Source organism: Malaclemys terrapin, chromosome 1, assembly GCF_027887155.1.
Source record: "Malaclemys terrapin pileata isolate rMalTer1 chromosome 1, rMalTer1.hap1, whole genome shotgun sequence".
NCBI classification, from domain to species: Eukaryota; Metazoa; Chordata; order Testudines; family Emydidae; genus Malaclemys; species Malaclemys terrapin.
In genome coordinates, this window is record NC_071505.1 from 237018878 (window position 1) to 237039542 (window position 20665).

At 45.0% G+C, this 20665-nt stretch overlaps 1 protein-coding gene across 13 annotated transcripts in view; it reads left to right on the plus strand.

Annotated features, from left to right (window-relative positions):
- IL1R1 (interleukin 1 receptor type 1) overlaps positions 1-20665 on the plus strand; it is an 80512-nt gene that overhangs the window by 13362 nt on the left and 46485 nt on the right. Inside the window, exon 1 of one of the 13 annotated variants that reach the window (XM_054010055.1) lies at positions 19048-19140. The exons of 10 other annotated variants lie outside the window; for them this stretch is intronic. The gene's annotated coding sequence lies outside the window, so the exon portion shown is untranslated. Of the gene's footprint in view, positions 1-19047; positions 19141-19320; positions 19423-20665 lie in introns of those variants that run through there. 2 more of the 13 variants (XM_054010046.1, XM_054010073.1) reach the window with 2 other exon arrangements.

The window sequence follows — 20665 nt, forward strand, 5'->3', positions numbered from 1 at the left end:
TACAACTTTTGATTTAGGAGTTCAATTCTACAAGCTCTCAATGCATTTGTGAAACTCCTAATAACTTCAATAGTACTTCCATACACTTAGGGACACAGGATACAGCTTATAGAAAGTAATATTCAATGTACCAGCATCTTTGCTCTTCTAGAGTGAAATTCACCCCTGTGCAGAGTATATTTATTTGTATTACCGTCTAGGAGCCCTAGTGATAGACCAGGACCCCATTGTGCTAGGGGTGACAAAAGACTGTCCTTGCTCCAAATTGCTTATGCTCTTGGGGGAAATCCTACCAAGGCCCAATAGAATTAAAAAAATGCAGTAATAAAATGTGTAATACAATATAAGTAGTCTTAGGATTAGGTTTTAATGAGGAAGGCCCCAATCCTGGAAAGACTTTATACACCATGAACAGTCCCACTGAAGTCAGTATAATCCTAGCCCCATTGAAGTCCATGGCAAAACTCCCATTGCGTGAAATTCTTGCCCCACTGAAGTCATTGTGCCTACTCACAATATATAAAGTTAAGCACATTTGTAAGTCTGTAGAATTTGGGCTTATATAATGGCATTCATCTATTTTTTGCTCCACTTACTTCTCCAAAACTAATCTACAGATACAGAAAGTTGTTATATATTGCACTTGTAATTTCTGGCAATCCATATACAATATTATGACATTTTATTTCTGTACCTGTTATAAACTGACTTGTATATTTATAAATTTAAAGCAAATAATTAGTGTCTCAGCTTTATTAAATTTCCTGCTACTGCAATAACTTTTTTGATTAAAAGCAAAACAAATAGTCTGTCATTTTTTATAAACAATAAAAAATAAATCTTTCCAAGTCTAAGAATAAATAAATACAAATAGAATCTGATATCTAAATATTTCAGGGCTGCAGTTTAAAGCAGAATGTGTTACAATAGGGCCAGATGGAGCAAACATTATTCTAATCCAGTCACATTAGCATGGTCGTTAGATAAATAATGTTATTCCTGGCTAGGAAATCCTGTGCATTAAGTCTTTTAATGAGTTAAGGAAAACATGGCAAAACCTCTCAATTTATTATGTGTCATTCCTTCCAAACAGTCTTTCAATTAAGATGACTCATTGTTCTATCACTTTCATTTATCTTACTTAGGTCAGATGGTAAAACAAGTCAGCATAATTACTTATCTCAGATAGCTAGAGCAGGCTCTGCTTTCCTCCTTGTTTCTAGGACTGGGGAAATTAAGGTCAATTAAAGTACAATGGCTTGTACCAATCCACTTATTTATTATTTTAATAAGACATCTACATGTTAGAAATTCTTGTTTTCATTTTGTGTGTACCAGCTTTGTTCCTGATCTGCCTGTATGGAGTTCAAATCTATTGGAATGGCAGGGTTTTGTGGAGAGTGAGATGGTTATGGTGTCTGTCGGGGACAGGGACCAGAACAGCAAGGTTCCCCTCTCCTTCCCAGAGAGTGAGAGAGAGGGGTCTGTCACAGCTCATCATAACAAGGAGGTCAAACCACCAGGAAATGGACTTACACCACCATTGTAACAATACTTGCTAAATATATCGGGGTATTGTTTGGAATTGAAGCAGTTATGCACTATTTTTTCTCTGTTAGTCACTTTAAAGGTGATCTGCAAATGGAAAATAAATTATCCCTGTGCCCTTTTTTGCTTGTATATGATGTATAAAAATAGCTCTGGAATGGAAAGCCAGGGCCTCTTTTTTTTTTTTCTCTCCTTGACATTTACAAGATGACTCATCCCCTCTTTCCCAGTTCTTCACTGGACTACAATGACCTGCCCCTACCCTGGCTTCTTTGCCATATTGTAAGGATCAGATAAGTATTTAGGAGTTGGTTTTAAACCTTTCCTAGCTGTTACTTTCTTTACTGGCCCAGCATTCACAGTAATTAGAGTTGGTTATGACGCCAACGGTTTGGTCTCACTTTTTCTGCATTACCAACCTCCCACCTCCAAAAATCTTCAACATTTATTAAACATCAAAAAGGAGGGAAAACCACTTTGCTAAATTAAGGTTTACTGAACTTAAAATTAATCTCCCTTATACCTTTCTCTCTCTTTTTATATGGATTTTTTTTTTAAGGGAAAAGCCCTTGCTTGAAAGATTTTCTGATGGTTTGCAAATGCTCTTGTTCAGAGAGTAAATTTAAGGTGGTAGCTCATAGGTTTTGGGGTTAAAGTCTAGCTCTTCTTAAGACAAAAGGAGACAAACATAAGGGGGAGGAAAAAGAATAGCAAAACAAAAGGAGTCGCATTCAACACTAAATTAGTCAAGATTTACATGGTGTAACTCCACATCTCTACTGGTTACATCAGCATAAAATTGGCATAACACAATTGCCAGTTCACATCTGTCTCTAATTCTGGTCATTCACTTGCTGGAAGATATCAGCGTACAGACATGAAAACTTTTACTGGAATTGTGCTGTAAGGCAGTGGGTGAGATTCTGTGTAGAGGCCCTGGGAAAGGGGAAGCTATGGAGGCTTTGAGCTATCTCTGCATTCTCCAGATCCTGGTCTGGGGATGGGAGAGGTCATTCACAAATGTTTAAGGTCACATTGGCTACTTTTTAGTAGCCTGACGCTCACCACCAGTTTGATGTGTAAGCGGGGGAATGGTCCCGGTATTGTGGAGAATATTCCTGGCTTATACACTATGTTGGCAGAATTGGCTAGCGAAAGGATCTCAGTCCTCATTCCCACTCCCTTTACCCAGAGGCCTACCTGACCTCAAGGACTTCACTTCCACTCTCCTGTGTGGCAGAGTCCTTGTAACCTCAACAAGGCTGGGCCCAGGATTCATGGAGGGCTCGACCCCCCCCCCCCCACACACACACCTTGTCATGGTCACTTAGGACAGGAGCTACTCTGGAGTAATCTCTCTGCTCTGGATGTTTCCCTGACCCACTGATCATTACATATAGTTCAAACAAATACAATTTATTAGATAGCAACTAATAAGAAAAGAAATGGGCCTGGAAGGTCAATTGGAAAAGCCTAAAACTGTCATTGAAGGATGGATAAGATTGCTATGGGACTTGTTGGGCTGGGAGCTGTTATACTAGTGCAGTTGCAAGATCGGTGTTTCCATCCATGATTTCATTCCATCAGTGTGCAGTAACTCCATGCGGGTGGAGGTTTTCCCTCCCCTTGCTCCAAGGTGGTGCACTCACAGGGGTACTGGTAATGCCTGCTAGGTTAGAACTGTCATGGATGGATCCCTGGGTTGAGATTTTCAAAGCCCTGTTGGTCTTGGATGCCTGTTGCTCAATTCCCAACAGGGAATTGGTGTCCAAAACCTGTAGGTGGCTTTGAACATCTTAGCCAAAGTGTTTTATGGCCAGCCAGGCACCTGAAGCATTGCTGACAGACTATTAAATAATTGCATGTGGGACTTTAGACTATTCTGTGTTAAACCATTTTTTGACCTCTGATCTTTTTGTTCTCCGCACTCTGTCTTTGTGAGGTAGAGATGCAATTAGTCTTTCATCCTTCCTATTAATTGGTCAGGCTGTTAAAGACTAACACAAAAAATTGTTGATAATTTTCTTTTGGATGTTCCAGAGTGAGATCAGGTAATAAGGTCTCCAAAAGCTGGGACAGAAAGGACCCACCAGACAACTGTACCACTCTGTCCTCATATTCGGTTTGCGGTATTGCCAACCTCAAGTGTGAAAAAGCCATGAGTCAGACTCCAGAAATCATGAATTTTTTTTTAAAAACGTTTTTTATTTTGGGTTTTGAGTCTTTAGGGTGTACTTCTGTCACACTTTCAAGCTTTCCTCCTCACCCATGAGAGTTAGAAACTTTATTTAAGGAAAAAAAGGTGAGATTTACACATAATCACAGGATTCCAGGAGCTAGGGCTGTAAGAAAACATCAAATATTCTGAGACTAATGATAAAATCACAAGGATTGGCAACACTCTTACCGGGTGATTAAGATTTTTGGACATAAGGGTTAATATATGTTCAGAAAGGAAAAAGCTAATTAAAAAGAAAGTGGTCATCTCCTCCTCCCCCCCCCCGCATTGTTTCCCAGTGCACTCTGTGTTTTCTTTATATCTGTACCTGCAGAGACATCTGGTAGAGAAGGGAGGAAGAAAACCTTTACAGGGATAAAGTCATGTATTTTCTGTATTAGAAATTATATCCAAAATACTAACAGTGCTATACAATGCTGTACACACCTGTACTTTTCATATAGTATTTGTGCTCACTATGGATTCTATAGGACATACATTTTCCTCATCCCTAAACCATTTAAAGGTTTTTGATCAATCATTGTGTAGTTGGTAACAAAGCTTTTACAACTGGGCAGTGATTTCTTTCACTATATGTTTGTAATACACCCAGCACAATGGAGAGAAAATCCTCCGTGTGTACTATCATAATATAAATATCACTTATAATACATTTTAATTGTCAGAATGTTGTTTCACCAATACTAAAACCCAACAAATATTGGAATGCAGAAGTGCAACTGGGAGTGGAAATATGTCCTCATGAATAGCTTTCCAGTTTGACAGAAATCATCCCATCACCTGTTAGATCTGTACTGGCACTGATAGGGTACAAATTTCTAAAGAAGAAAAAGGCATAATACTTGGCACCAATCATTTCTTTCTAGATAATAAATATCCATTGCCGTGTCGAGTCCTTCAGCAGGAGGAGACTGTTTGCTATGTCAAAAGAATACAATATTGCCTACATCAGTAATTTCATATTTACTTAAATTGCAAAGTAAATGACTAGTATGCATGAATATTTTTTCCCATTCCTTTTCTTTCCTCTTGCTTCCTTCAATTTTGAAGCATTTTTTTTAAAGTAACAATGCATTTTGAAAATGAGAATTTGAAATGTTAAGGACCTGCTTTTCAACACTGAACGCACAAAACTGATGTGCCTAATTTGTGTGTGCTGATGCTATGATCGTCACTTAACTGGACATACAAATGGCCTGTTACCCATGTACCTGGCTATTTATGTGTGCAGTGATCTGACTTGCACACACAGTCATGGTATTTATGCATGTGATTCATGCCCACATTTGTATCCATTTGTTTTATGTCTGCAGTGAGAGTAATCAGGTCCTGAAAGTTTAGGCAGCAAATTCTCAGCTCATATAAATAGGCATGGCCCCAACTGAAGATCCTCAACTGAGGATCTGCTCCAGGACTTTTTAGAGTGCTGTATTTGACACCATGACAGTGAAGATTTTTTCCTAACATAACACAGTTATGAGAATGAACTAAGTTTAATCACTATTTAAATTCTGAGGATTATTTTTATTTCAGTTTTTTTTCTCCTATTTTTTATCATCTTTTATACATTTTTCTTTATGCACAGCTATTAATCTTTTTGAAGTTTTGAGTACTGTCAAACTCATTGCATAATGTTGATAGTGTTACTGTAATTAGGGCAGCATCCCTGTAAATTGAACTGCTGGATTTTGTACTGTGAAGAAATGTTCTGATTAGATTAGCTAAGACTGTATTCTAGTAAGGTTTGTTGCAATTCTATTTTGACTTTCAAGAAAATCATAGACTAAAATGGCCACCATAGTTTGAATTTTCATGATGTGATACTTATGTGATCTCAGATGGGATATAAAGGAAGAGCTTTTGAAGCATTTTGTGCCTTTTCCCCCTCTCCCTAACAAAGGGCCAGAATCTGCAGCTCTTCTTCACTTTATGTAGTGCCTTACTCCACAGCCAGCTCCAAAAAAAGAAGAACAGGAGTACTTGTGGCACCTTAGAGACTAACAAATGTATTAGAGCATAAGCTTTCGTGGACTACAGCCCACTTCTTCGGATGCATATAGAATGGAACATATAATGAGGAGATATATACACACACATACAGAGAGCATAAACAGGTGGGAGTTGTCTTACCAACTCTGAGAGGCCAATTAGGCCAATTAGGCCTCTCAGAGTTGGTAAGACAACTCCCACCTGTTTATGCTCTCTGTATGTGTGTGTATATATCTCCTCATTATATGTTCCATTCTATATGCATCCGAAGAAGTGGGCTGTAGTCCACGAAAGCTTATGCTCTAATAAATTTGTTAGTCTCTAAGGTGCCACAAGTACTCCTGTTCTTCTTTTTGCGGATACAGACTAACACGGCTGTTACTCTGAAACTAGCCAGCTCCAGTAAAATCAAAATAAGAAAAACCTCAGTTGAGCTACTCACAATATTGTCCCACTACAGGTGAATAAGAGTGGCAGCATCTGGCCCAGAAACATAGGTGCCAGCTTCCTCCAGGTCCAGAGGGTGCTCAACCCCTGACTCTGCCCCAGCCCCCCCCACCTGACCCCTTCCCCTAAACCCCTGCCCCACCTCTTCCCACTCTATCTCTTCCCCCATGTCCTCACCCTGCCTCTTCCCACCTCCCCACAGCATGCCCCATCCCCACTCCTCCCCCTCCCGCCCAGAGCCTCCTGCACACCATGAAACAGCTGATCACAGTGGGCGGCAGGCGCTGGGAGGGAGGGGGAGGTGCTGATCGGCAGGGCAGCAGGTGGGTGGCAGGGACTGGGGGGAAGTGGGGAGCTGGCTGCCAGTGGGTACTGAGATTTATATTTTTAAAAGCAGTTCATTACTTCTATTAAAGGCTTTGTAAAAATACTTTTTTTTTCCTGCATGAAAGCTAGCTTTCCAAGTATTTATCTGGAATTCTGTACCAGAAAAATATAAAGTTATCTTCAATTAAAAAAAAAAAGTACCAAAACAAAGCACAAACGTACTCTCATATTTTCCATCAGTAACTACAACAGATACCAATACTTTGTACACTTCATAGACTGGCTTTTGTATCTTAAAAAAAAAAAAAAAAAAACTCTCCCCCAAAAAACAGCTCCCTGTTCAATTAAATCAGGTTATTTCCTGACACCTTCTATCAACAATTAGGTCACCTAACCACAATCACTTGCTTCTGTTCACATATTTTCTAAGAAAAATAAAGTGTTTGTGTATTTCATTGTGCTGTTTTGCCATCAAACCTTCCATAACATCATTTCAAAAACGGAATTTACTTGGCCCACCTTACATCTCTCTCCCTCTGTTTGCTTTAGTGTAACCTTTCCTTGGGTGTGTGTGGTTTTTTGGTTTGTGTGTGTGTGTGTTTTAGTCTCTTACCTTCAATTTTTTTTTTTTACTCTAAGATCAACCTCTTCAGAACACTTTTTGGATTCTGTCTTTTTAGCTTTTTATTTCTCTCACTTTTTCGCTTCAGTTTTCTTTTGCCTGTTTGGTAAAATTATATGCATATTTCATTGACTTAACCCGTTCCTTTATCAAACATATTTCTCCTCCTCACGTGCCTTCTTCTCATCAGTTTCTGTCTCCCGTACCTCCGTCTCCCTTCTTTCACTGTCCAATCCAGCCGCACTTGTTTTTTGGTCACAATGGAACCTTGCTATTGTTGAATTCAGGATATTATAAAAATGTTCATTGACAGTTCATTTCCTAAATCTATGTAGGGAAATATTGTAGAACAATGGAATATGTCTAGACTTTGCTTTTGTTATATATAACTATTTGTACAACTTGGACTTCAGACTCATGGAAGCAGATGATGATGTGTGGAGTTGTTTTGATTCCTATGACACATGATGTTGCCGGACAAAGGAACACACAGATACATATTATAGGTGGGACTGGTAGCATCATCTTTTATTAAAATTGCCTTATTAAGAGGGTGGGAGGAAAAATCCTGTTTTCTGTTCCTTCTTATGTTGCCAAATTTTAATTGTTCAGGCTGCAATTCTCCATGCTCGTTGTTTGTCTCAGGCTGAATTTTTTGGATACTTTCAGCCAAAATGGTTCAGATGTTCTAAGAATGAGGCTAAGGAAAAATGTTTTTACCGATGTTAAAAATATTCTGGTGATTTTTTTTTCCACCCGCCCACCCCGCTTTTTTAGCACATTCTTGCATTGGAGCAGGAACTTGAAATTTGGCAGGGAGGTGGTCTTATTGTCAGGGATGTGCATTTTGCCATTACCATGAAAATCCATTCCAACTTAGCCAAGTTAAAAGCCTTAAAAAAAAATTGCAAGTCACACATGCTCAGCAGAGACTTCAATTTTAGCAGCTAAAACATGTGAAGATTCCATTCTCACTGAGCATGCCTGAGTCTCTCTCGGCTCCTAGTGCTGACCAGACTGTACATGTTGCATGCCCACAGAAGTACTGAGCATGCTCCAGCCCAGGGCTAGGGTGAAGCTGGACTTTCACTGTAATGGCTGCTCCAGGAAAGAGTGGGGTTGGGTACTGGAACCTGAGAGCAGAAAGCCTATCTCTCCTGTGTGCTTAATGACACCCCCTCCGGCACCCAGGCAGTATGGTGGAGGAAGCCATCTGATTAAAATGAATAGGGGGGGAAAAGCAGATGAGAGAGAGGGGATTAGACTGGGACAAGGAATCTGCTGAGACTGGAACTGTATGGGGGAGAGAAACTGCAACTGGGAGTTTGGTGGGGGAGAGTGATAAGTAGGCAAGGAGACTGGGAGCTGAGGGGAGAAGAGGCTGGGACTGTTTCCACAGGTAAAGTGAGACTAGGAGCCAGTGAGGGAAATGGAGGTGAACTGTGAGCCAGTTGGTGGAACATTGGATTTGGAGGATTGGGAGAAACTAGATTAGTTGGACTAGGAGATGGGGATTAGGAACCAACATTGGTGGGGGGTCTACTGAGCGGCCAAGGAGCTCCAATGCAGGGGTGAGAACTGGGATTATATGGGCAAACGGACTGGAACAAGGAGTCAAGGAAGGGTGACACTGTGACAAAGAGTCATGCAGGGGGTGGGGGAAAAGACTGAGATTGGATGAGGAGCTGGGGAGGGAGAATAAGAGCCAGTGGGGAGGTGAAGCATGGAGACAGATTGGATGAGGAGCTGGGAGGAGGGAACTGGAAGTGGCTGGGCAAGGAAATTGGGGACAAGGAGTGGGGATGGAAATGGAGGAATTGGGACTGGTTGGGCAGGGAGACTGGGACTGTGATGAGAAGCCTGAGACTGGATAGGCAAGGAGAATGCGACTGGGACAAGTTGGTAGGAGTGGATGTTGGAGAAGGGGTCAGATTTGGGGAGAATGTGCAGAAGTCTCTGCTCACTAGAGAACGCTCTTTTCCAGAGCCTGGAATGGAACCCAGGATCCTTGGGTCTCACCATTCCTCTGCTGTCAGCAAATAGCTATGAGGTGTACTGGCAAAGTGTATGTCGTCCCTCTATAGTGCTGGTCCACATAGACAATGGCAATGTACTACTGCTCTCTTTAGCTCTAATGGCAGAAGCCTGTGTAGTGGATCTAAAGGGTACAATTTTGCTCATGACCCAGGTAGGTGTCAATATGATGCCACATGATGGAATTTTTATTTGTTGGGTGTTTTTTCTCAGTTTGCAATTTGAGAGAGAGATGCTATAAGGTCACAATCAGGAAAACTTAAGCAATTAAGTATGCAAGTTTGTATATTGACAATTAATTTTCTACATTTACATAAGCAATGATTGTGAAATTTGAATGACTTACTGTGCATTTGTCCTTATTGAATTTCATCCTATTTACTTCAGACCATTTCTCCAGTTTGTCCAGATCACTTTGAATTTTAATCCTATCCTCCAAAGCACTTGCAACCCCTCCCAGCTTGGTATCGTTCACAAACTTTATAAGTATACTCTCTATGCCATTAGCTAAATCATTGATGAAGATATTGAACAGAACCGGACTCAGAACTGATCCTTGTGGGACCCCACTCATTATGCCCTTCCAGCATGACTGTGAACAACTGATAACTACTCTCTGGGAATGGCTTTCCAACCAGTTTTGCACCCACCTTATAGTAGCTCCATTTAGGTTGCATTATAGGTGATTTTTTTGAATGTATCTAGAAACCACAATACAACTTTATCTCATATTAAAAAACAATCCATTTCTCAGAGGAGGAAAATTAAGTTTTATTTAAAGATCATATTATGGCTTTGGACAATTTGTTTCAAAAGCTATATTCTGGCACAAGTCTTGATTATATTGCAGCAATGCACCATCTCCTCCTCAATGACATTTATATGTGTGTGTCTCTATTTCCATTATCCCTCCCCTGAACACCTCTTTTGTCCCCTGTATCTCTCTTCCTCTTTTTCTGGCAAAAAATAATCCTTTTTAGAATGCTGAATAAGGGCCCTAAAATCAGTTAATCATTTACCCTGGTTCAGTTAAAGAAAACTATTTGTATTGAGAAACATCAGCATGACTAAAACTGCATTGTAATGCACACGTAGAAGGGGACAGAGAGAAACTGCAATCTAAGCTAAACTGCCTGGGTGCTCTGTTAGTGCACAGTAAGGGTATGTCTATGCTGCAATTAGACATCCATATCTGGCCCATGCCAGCTGACTCGGGCTAAGGGACTATTTAATTGCAGCATAAAAATTTAGGTTTGGGCTGCAGCCCAATCTCTGTGACCCTCCCACCCCACAGGGTTCTAGAGCCCAGGGTCCAGCCAGGAGCGGCGCCAGGGTTTTTGCCGCCCTAGGCAGGGCAGGGGGTCCTTCCGTGCTCCCGGTCTTCGGGGCACTTGGGCAGTGCGTCCCTGAGCAAGTGAAGGACCCGCCGCAGAATTTCCGCCGAAGACCCGGAGCGCGGAAGGACCCCCCCCGCTGCAGAATTGCCACGGAGGGCGGCAAAATACCGCCCCCCAAATCCTGCTGCCCTAGGCGACCGCCTAGGTCGCCTAAATGGAAGCGCCAGCCCTGGGTCCAGCCCAAGCCCAAATGTCCACACAGCAATTAAACAGCCCTTAGAGCCCTGGGAGACTGACTCAGTTGGCATGGGCCAGATGCGGGTTTTTAATTGCAGTGGAGACATACCCTACGTGTCCACACTGGGAGTTAGTACTATTTAAAGTACTGGGTGGATGAGCAAGTGTAGAACCACTAAAAACGAAAAGCCTCCCTTTAAGGGGAAGGGATCACTGGACCAAGGCGTCAATTGATTATGGGGGACAACAAATGAAAAAAAAACAGGAATGGGGGTGAATTCAGAGGTAAAGAATTAGGGATCCAGAGGGGGACACTGAACAGAGAATCCCTGGCAGTGCCCACTGCTCCTCAAGTGTCCAGGGAGTCAGTGAACACTACTCAGAGGAACTCTGCCTGGAGGTATAATCAAGTAAGGGACCAGAAATAGGCCCCTCAGTTGCAGAGTACCCCCCTGTTCAGCTTCCTCCTCCTGGTGTGATGGATGGCTGTACTGGCCAGCACCAGGAGAAGGCGGACAAGGAAGTCCCATGACTTTGTGGGGCCATGAATGGTGTGTGCTTGGATCAAGAGGTGCAGGGGGAAGTGCAGCCAGAACCTCGGGAAGAGGTTCTGGAAAAGCCAGAAAAGGGGCTGCAACCTGATCCACTCTACAAAGATGTGCGCCAGGGTCTCCCTCCAACTGCAAAAGGCAAAGGTGCCAGGGGAGTTTGTGAACTATGCCAGGTACATGCTCATGGCTCTATGAAGGAGCCGCCAACTAATATCCCCAGCAGGCCATGGAACCAGACTGGAGTACAGAGTTGCCCAATGGGGTTCCTCGCCCCCCTCAGGGGGCAGCACGTTCCACTACTTGGTGTTGGGGCAGGACATGAGTGGATGGTGTGAAGCACAAGCATGTACAGATGCTCTCTGGGCACAGTTTGGAGGTGGACCAGCTGGATCCCATGCAATTGGCTCAGGTGATGTTGGGGGTGGCTAGGGAGGCTCCCAGGCAGGGGCCTGATGATGAGGTCTGGAGGGCCAGGAATGAGAGGTGGGTGGGGTGCACCTGCCCGCAGGACCCACTCGAGGAAAGCAAGAGCAGCAAGAGTCAAGACTGCCCTCACCTCCTGGAGCACATGACATGGGATGCGCAGGGTGGGCAGCTCCATGTCCACCCTAGCCCAGGTGATCTCCAATTATGGTGGTACCAACTGGGACCAACCTCTGCCACACCAAGGGGGACTCCATCACCTGCACACAGAGAAGGGGGTTGTGTAGCAGGGGTTCTACTAAGAGGTCCTTCCCTTTGGCGGCCATTATGGACCTGGTCACTGAAACTAGCTTCCAGGTCCTGAGGAGGTCCTGGTAAAAGACCAGCAGCTCAGAGAGGTCTTGGGGGAGACCTCTCAGGTGAAGAAAAGAGTTGCCAGTTGTATCAGAGCCCTGGGAAGTGGCAGAGGAAGGTGTTGCACCAGCATGTTCCATGCTAGACCACCAGCACTGAGAGTCTCTGCAGGGCCTGAAGGCAGAAGGCATGGACCTAGCTGTGGATATAGACCAAGCCCTGTCCACCCTCCCTCCCGGGGAAGCTCAGGACACCTGCAGAGACCCTGTGCAGCCCTGCCCAAAAAGACTCCAGCATCATCTTCTGGAGGCTGGCCAGAGTTCCCTGGTGTAGAGTCAGGGTGTTGAACTGATGCCAGGTCATGGACAGGACAAGCTGGTTGAGCAACAGTGCACTACCCCAAACGGAAGGCACTCCAGCAGCCCCATTCACCTCTGCCATCAATCAGCCACCCAATTCTCTATCAGGGAAGGAGGGGTGTCAGAAAGGTACATGCCCAGATAGAGCAGTGGGCCCACACCTAAGTGGCTGCCACACCTCCTCAACTACCAGGCCAGAGCTCTGTTCAGGGGTGCTGAAACAATTTGTATATTGGGGTGCTGAGAGCCATTGAATCAAACTATACCCTCTATATAATGGGAACCACTTCAAGCCAGAGGGTGCTGTAGCACCCCTAATTCCAGCACCTATGGTTCTGTTGTTTCCAAGCTTCACAGCATACAAAATAGAATTAGATCTTGAATGTCTGTTAACAGCCAGAGAAATTGTGGAATTCCAATTTCAACATAGTGAGTTGCCTGGTGGATAATAAAGGTCTCAGCACTCCCCGCTGATGATCTTGGCATCAAACCATTGATTCCACTTCAGTGAAGTCTTACAGAGACGAAATTTCAAGCCCTGGAACCATTCATGGATCTGACTCAGGAGATTCTCTTTGTCTCTAAACCAACAATATTTGGTTACCATCAGTGATTCAAGCACTGACCGCTTACCTATACAGCACAGTGATAGAGCCAAGAAAGCAAATATTTTGGATCAGTTCAATCATGTTGTAATAAGCAAGGCTATAGAGTTCCTAGGTGCTGGACCTCGTGTTCCAGATCTAGCCATTTAGTTCAGACAAAACCCTGACAGCTGAAAATACCGGAGTCAGGAGATAAGCAGAACAGTCCTACAAAAGTCTGAACTGGAGAGCTGAAAATAAGTGGATGTGATGTTATCTGATTAGAGTATAACCATGCAAATCATCGTTGCAATTATATAACCGTGGTAGCCACGAATCTTATAGTGTGTGACACATGGGCAGAAAGGGTTAAACAGCTTGCAGGCTAAATAATCCAGAATCAACCTTTAGAGACATGTTAGAAAAGTATATAAATGGTACTATGCCCATCTAACACGGAATGGCCCTAGAACTTTGAAGTGCAAACCTATATTGTTAGAGAATTAGAGGTGATACTAATTGTATGTGTGTACTTATATCTTGTTAGATGTTAGCCATGTAAACTGACCATTCCTGTCTGTCACTATAGGTATTGATTCAGAGATCAAAAGGGAATATTAACATTTAGATGAATCTTGGGTGAAATAATGTCATTGTCTATATGTCTCTTTAAAGTTTGTGATAAACTGCCTAGTGGATAAAATGCCTTATGTTAATCTGTGTAGCTAATTACCAATGGTGCTTAGGAAATAAGTCTTCTTCAAAGTTTCCATGATTGCCTATTGTTCGCCTAAGGACTCCAACCTGTCAAGAGAAGGCCTGGAACTGTATAAAAACCCTTTGGGTCCTGATCCTTTTTATCTCAGATCTGCTTGATGCTTTATGCAGGGGAAGCTTAAGTCATAAGTGTGAGATCTCCAGTCTTAATCTGGATCACCCTGAATCTGAACATTGAACTATAACCTATGGACTAATTCTGAAAGAACTCTTTGCAGCTACAAAGCTCACCATCTCTGCTATGAATCTGATCTCAGAACTGTACTCATGTCTGTACTTGTTTCTTTTTAAATAAATTCTAGTTTAGTTAATCAGGATTGTCTGTAAGCATGTATTTGGGTAAGATCTGGAATATTCATTAACCTGGGAGGTAATGTGTCCGATCTTTTGGGAGTGGTAGAACTTTCTTGGATGATGAATAAGATTTTCAGTAATCCTCATCACATTTGACTTGTGTGTCTGGGTGGAGGCCCGAGGCTGGGTTGCTTTATGAGAACTGTGTTGTTGGCTTCTGGGTAGACAGTGAGGTATTATAGAAGCTGTTTTGTGCTGGTTTGGTAAATCTAAGTATTGGAATATCCACCAGCTTTGGGGATTGTCTGCCCCATTCTTTACAGTTCACCCTTATTGAGTGACCTCAGTGCTGCTCCCCTGGCACTCTGGTCACAGTGGAAAACAAAGCAACCTGAAAAGAATACCATAATGAACACAAGCATCTGGAACTGAGGCGGGGCACGTTAATAAAAGTGATCATATGTCTTCTTTTTTCATAAGATGTGCAGGTCCCTGAAACTTCTTTTGGGGTATCTAAAATATTCTGTTTTTTCCTTTAGTCAATCAACCCATTTAAAAAAAACCCTACAAAACATCTGTTCAACATGTACTGCTATGCAGAGTAGAATCTGCTCTGTACTTATTGTGACGGTGAGATATGTCTAAGTCTATGGGTGGAAATAGTGGACATTGCTACTGCCGAAGCAGGGGCCTGGTCAATGATAACTATTGTACTGCATTCCAGACAGCCACCTTGTCTGGGAAAGATGCTTGACAACTTGTTGAAGGACTAACAACCAAGAACCTTCAAGACTGCAATCTGGGGCAATGACTCTGGTTGTCTCTCAACAGCTGGCCCACTCCCCTTGTACAATGGGTTTTCTATACCAGGACCTGCAGTGGGGAAGGGGAAAGCATGAGTGGTGGGTCTGTAGCTTCAGTCTGAGCACTTGGCTTAGCTCTGTAGGCCCTATTTAAGACTGGGGTTCTGCTCTGAGTAGGGGGCCTACCATCACCCCACATAAAAAAGGACTTGCAGGAGAGAGAGGATAGGAGGGACTCTGTCCACCCTGAAATGCCGACAAACCTGAGATTCACAAAAGGGGTCAACACAGACATGGGGAGCATGGATGTCAAGTCCTTTGTAATTTTCAAAGGTCGGTAACTCTCAACTGCTAGAAGAGTAAAGTTTCTGTGGTTAAGATTCTTTTGCTAAGCCTAAAGCCACTTACAACTGCTCCTTGCTTTCCTACTGTGTTGTCCCTGAAGGGGTTAAACTAGAAGTCCAGTGTCCACAATCTAGGTAGGGTTCGAGGAGCAGTTGTAAGTGACTAGGGGCGGGGCAGGGAGGTCTCAAACACTGGTTTAGGGATCTAGGGTGGGTGGGTGGTGTCAGACAAGAGGTCAGAGCAGGGCCGGCTCTAGTTTTTTTGCTGCCCCAAGCAAAAAAAATTTTGGCTGCCCCCTGTCCCAGCCCTGGGCTCCTCGCCGCACCCCCCTGCTGCCCCAGCCTTGGGCTCTCCCCACCCACCCACACCCCTTGCCGCCCCAGCTCTGGGCTCCCTCATTCCCCCCCACCATTGCCCCCCCCCCACATACCTCCTGTTGCCCCAGCCCTGGGCTCTTTTCCCCCCTCCCCCACCTGCACCCTCCTTCCGCCACAGCCCTGGGTCACTGGTAACTCGCTCCCACGGCAGGTCATTCAGCATGAATTTTACATGTGCACAGAACACAGACAGGATTGGTTCCCATATGGTTACAGAACTGCAGTAAAGTGGAACAATTTTCAGCTTGTGTGATTGGAGGATATCTGGATGCCTATTATAAGACTGTCCTACATAAATGAGGAAAAGTTGAGGTGCCTTTATTATTCTTTTCTTCCACTCTTTCTTTCTATGGGGAATTTGCCAATGCAATATCACTGTCTTCCTTTTAAACAAACAAACAAAAAAGGCAATGGCTGTTGAAAATAGCAATTCCAGTCCTAATAACCACTGGGAAGCATTTCTTGTTCAATTTTATCCTACTTTTTCTAAGCAAGTTACAGTGGATCAGTATATTTGATTTGGGAGAAATGAAGTAACAGCTGCCCAAACTGAGCTTGAGCCCTCCTGAATTTTGAGGTGTTCAAATCTGGAAGGCATGTGCTGGGGGGGCGGGGGGGAGAAAGGGGGCTGTGGCTCTGCAGGGAAGCACGACAGCATGTATGCAGCAGTGTGTCTGGCACTGCGCGGAGCCAGACATGCTGGTCTGAGTGGCACGGTAAGGGGGCTGGGGGGTTGGATGGGGCGGAAGTTCAGGGGGGCAGTCAGGGGCAGGGAGAAGGGGGGGTTAGATGGGTCAGGGGTTGGGGGGGCAGTCAGGGGACAGACAGCGGTTGGATAGGCATGGGAGTCCCGGGGATTTGTCAGGGGACAGGTAGGGGGTGGGGTTCTAGGGGGGGAAGTTGGGGCGGTCTCAGGAGGGGGCAGTTGGGGACAAGGAGAAGGGAGGCTTAGATAGGGGGTGGGGTCCTGGAGGGCAGTTAGGGGCAGGGGTCCTGGGAGGGGGTGATCAGGGGACAGGGTGCAGGGGGGGCGTTGGATGGGTTGGGGTTTCTGTGGGGGGCAGTCAGAGGGAGTGGATGGTGGCAGGGTGGGGCTACCCTCCCTCCCTGTGGAGTGTCCTATTTTTTGAATGTTAAAATATGGTTTCCCTACCCTTCAGAGTGCAGCTCTCCATTCATAGCAGGCTGCAGCATGAGGTCTCAGCTACCTCACTCCCTCTCCCTCTTTCCTGTTGGTAGTAGCCAAGGGAATGCTGGGAAATATAGTTCTTTCCCTGCTCCAGGGCTGGCTCTATAGGCAGGGAGCTAACCAAGGAACTACAGCTCCCAGGGCCCCCTGTTGGTTCTCAGCTCCCATGCTGGATCCCTGCTGCCCGTGCAAATGGGCTGCCCCAAGCACGTGCTTGCTTTGCTGATGCCTAGAGCCGCCCCTGGGTCAGAGAGAGAGAGAGTGTGCGCCCTGGAGCCTCAAAGCTAGAAACAGTGACTAGACTCTACCCTGTTGGTTTGGAAGCATGTGGGACATAGAAACTGGGTCCACTTGCAACAGATTCATAGAATCATAGAATACCAGGATTGGAAGGGACCTCAGGAGGTCATCTAGTCCAACCCCCTGCTCAAAGCAGGACCAATCCCCAGACAGATTTTTACCCCAGTTCCCTAAATGGCCCCCTCAAGGACTGAACTCACAACCCTGGGTTTAGCAGGCCAATGCTCAAACCACTGAGCTATCCCTCCCCCATGACACATAGTAGGGTACTGGGCCAGGTTGTAACACCATGAAAAGACAGGCATAAAGTGAACAGACAAGTTGAATGAGAGCAGACACTATAAAAATTGTTCTTGAGTTTTATGATTTTATTTAGAACACTCTTACCAAGAAAAATCCTTCACCAGGAGAAAGATGCAAATATCACTGAGTCACAAGCTGGCAGTGACGATAGCACACTCTTGTTTTGTACAGTGTACTTTTGCCTTTAGTATGACTTTTGTTTCGTGACTCTAAAAAGAAATGCCAAACAAGTGTTCCACTTTTTTATTTTGAAAATAGGGTCACTTGAAGTATTGACTGATTCTTGGTGTGAAGTTACTGACAATAACAGTGGAGGTGTATTGTAATACGAGTCCACTGTGCCATGGACAAATGATGCAGCAAGGGTGGAATCATTTCCAATCACTGTCTTACACTACTGAGGAAATTTCTTAGAATTGTTGGAGATATTTTTTGGCAGTCAATACTCCACATGCATGTATCCAATTGATGCATAAAGTTCTGTGTTCTTACAACCTAACTTGCCATTTGTTAATTGTAAGTATCTAGTTCTACACAGGGGGTTTCTGGGTCTTTGAAGTAAGCTGAGCACTTTTAGTAAAGTCTGTTTAATAAGCGTTCCCCACTGTGTGTCATATTTAGGCTTCAAGTACCAGAGAGGTAGCCGTGTTAGTCTGAATCTGTAAAAAGCAACAGAGGGTCCTGTGGCACCTTTAAGCCTAACAGAAGTATTGGGAGCATAAGCTTTCATGGGTAAGAACCTCACTTCTTAAGATGCAAGTAATGGAAATTTCCAGAGGCAGGTATAAATCCGTATGGAAATAATGAGGTTAGTTCAATCAGGGAGGGTGAGGTGCTCTGCTAGCAGTTGAGGTGTGAACACCAAGGGAGGAGAAACTGCAGTAGCTCGGAGGACACAAGAACTCTTTTTTTTTTTTTCTGTGAATTTTTCACACTCATCCCCTGAAGCGATGTACCCAGGTTGACCTAAATTTTAAAAGTAGACCAATGCTAAATATCCTTAAATCAAACTGATAATTACTCAAGAAGCATTTTTCTTTCTTTGCCATCTGTCAGGTTGGATACAGAAATATTTTTTATCAGTTTGTGTGTGTACAGTGGAAAATTGGTCCAATAGATCTTGCCTCACTCACCTTGTCTATCTAATATCCTGGGCTCAACAGGGCGACACCTCCACTGCATTCAGTGAAACTAGAGTGACCAGACAGCAAATGTGAAAAATTGGGACGGGGTGGGGGGTAATAGGATCCTATATAAGAAAAAGACCCAAAAATCGGGACTGTCCCTATAAAATCGGGACATCTGGTTACCCTAAGTGAAACTGACATTTATCGGATACAAATCAAATCGTGCCAAGCCTAGTCATGTTTTTACTAATATAACCTCATAAGGGGAGCAGATGCTCTGCCTTCCACTTATAAAGCACTGTAAGGAAGTGTAGCATTACAGGGGATGGGACTGGGCTGCATTGGATGCAAGGGGACAGCCTGTGGGGTGCGGGAGAAGCAGTTTGGGGAGGAAAGGAAGGAGGGGGAAACAGACGCAGCAGCCAAGGGCACGAAGCAGATTCCCCCCCTCCCTTCTAGCCTCTGGGCTGTGGAGCTCCTGCTTTTCCCTGCCCGCCTGAGCTGCACTTAACCTCAGCTCCGCCTAGTGAAGGGCTGGGAACAATTCAGCGCCCTCAGCCTGGACTGGAGTGAGGTACCTGAGTGCGGGGCGCAGGGTCAGGGACAGGCTGGGCCCTCCACGCAGCGATGCCCCCACTCTGGGGTGCTCCGTGCACGGCTGCCGGGCGGTGGCGGGGCCGCCGCCGCGGCCGGGCTGAGGACCTAGAGCGCAGGCCGGGGGGGGCCGCCTGGTGCGGAGGGACGCTCGCTCCGGGCTGGGGCGGGGCCGGGCTCCTTGCTCAGTGGGGGAGGAGTGTCCCGGGCTGCAACGAGCCGGGCTGGTACTGCCGGCGGGGCCCGGACGGAGCTGGTGGAGGTAAGGGGGTGGCGGGGCTGGGAGCTCGCTGCGCCGGGGGAGGCCACCCGGGGTTTGGGGAGGTGGCGTTTCTGCCGAGCCCCGAGTGCGGGTGAGCTAGAGCCGGGCTGGCCCCAGCCTTGCTCCCTAACTCTGCCCCGCCGCTCCTCTCCCTTGAACTCCCTCCTTCCCCAGCCCCCCAAGAGAAGCCCCAGGTGCCTGGGCTCCCGGGAGGCAGCGGGAGCCCTTAGAGCAGTTGTGGAGCGCGGGCAGGGGGGCTGCCCTGAGACCTTGCAACATCTGCAGCAGAGCCTCTCCTCTGCAGGAACTGTTGTGATCTAGCTGAAAGCAGGCTGGCTGAGAAACGCCTCTGGATGCCAGAAGTTAGCATAGATGCTGGCACTAGGGGTGGCCTGCACCCCCTGGCTTAAAGTGGTTCCCATCGTATATAGATAGGGTGGGTTTACAGGTTTGGCTCAATGGTTCTCAGCACCCCCACTATACAAATTGTTCCAGCACCTCTGGAAGCCAGTGGATTTCTTCCTTTTTTCATTTGCAGAGCCCTAAACAATTTCAGGTAGCGATACGGACCCATTTGGAAATCATAGACATAGTCTGCAGACTCTCAGGGGTCCTTGGACCACAGGTTGAAAACCACTGCCATAAACTACAGCCCCGTGGGTTGTTACCCTGGAGCTTCACACCCAGGAGCTGTGTATCTATCTGCTTATCCTTGTGTGCAGGGGTTAATTAATTTACTGCGTGCTTACATCACCTTGCCTGTCAAATTGGTGGCAAGTGAAATTATGTAGGATAGGGTGCATCACCAACAGAAGAATGCATTAACTGGTTTGATTAGGGACTGGCCCTCACAAAAATCGATGCCATTTCTTGAGCTTTTTTGAACTTCTCATCAGTACAAGGCAATATGGAGGAGGGGTGTCAGGAATTAGTGTCTCTGTGACTGTTTTATTTTGGAATAGATGCCATTAAATCAGTTGAAATTTAGCTTCTTTCTGAAACCAGGTTTTTTCGTTTTCATATTTCAGTGTTTGATGTTAGTTTCTAGACCAATTTCTTACCGTTGTCCCCAAATGCTACTTATCAATCAAACTGGATGTCTCTAATGGTAAAGAATATCATGTAAAAAGATGTTTAGGGAAATAATGGATATGTGCAAACAGATACTAACACTGTCAAGTTTTCAAAGTTGTGTATTTTGTCACCTTGTGAATTGCTACTTTGATTTACAGAGAGCAGCTCT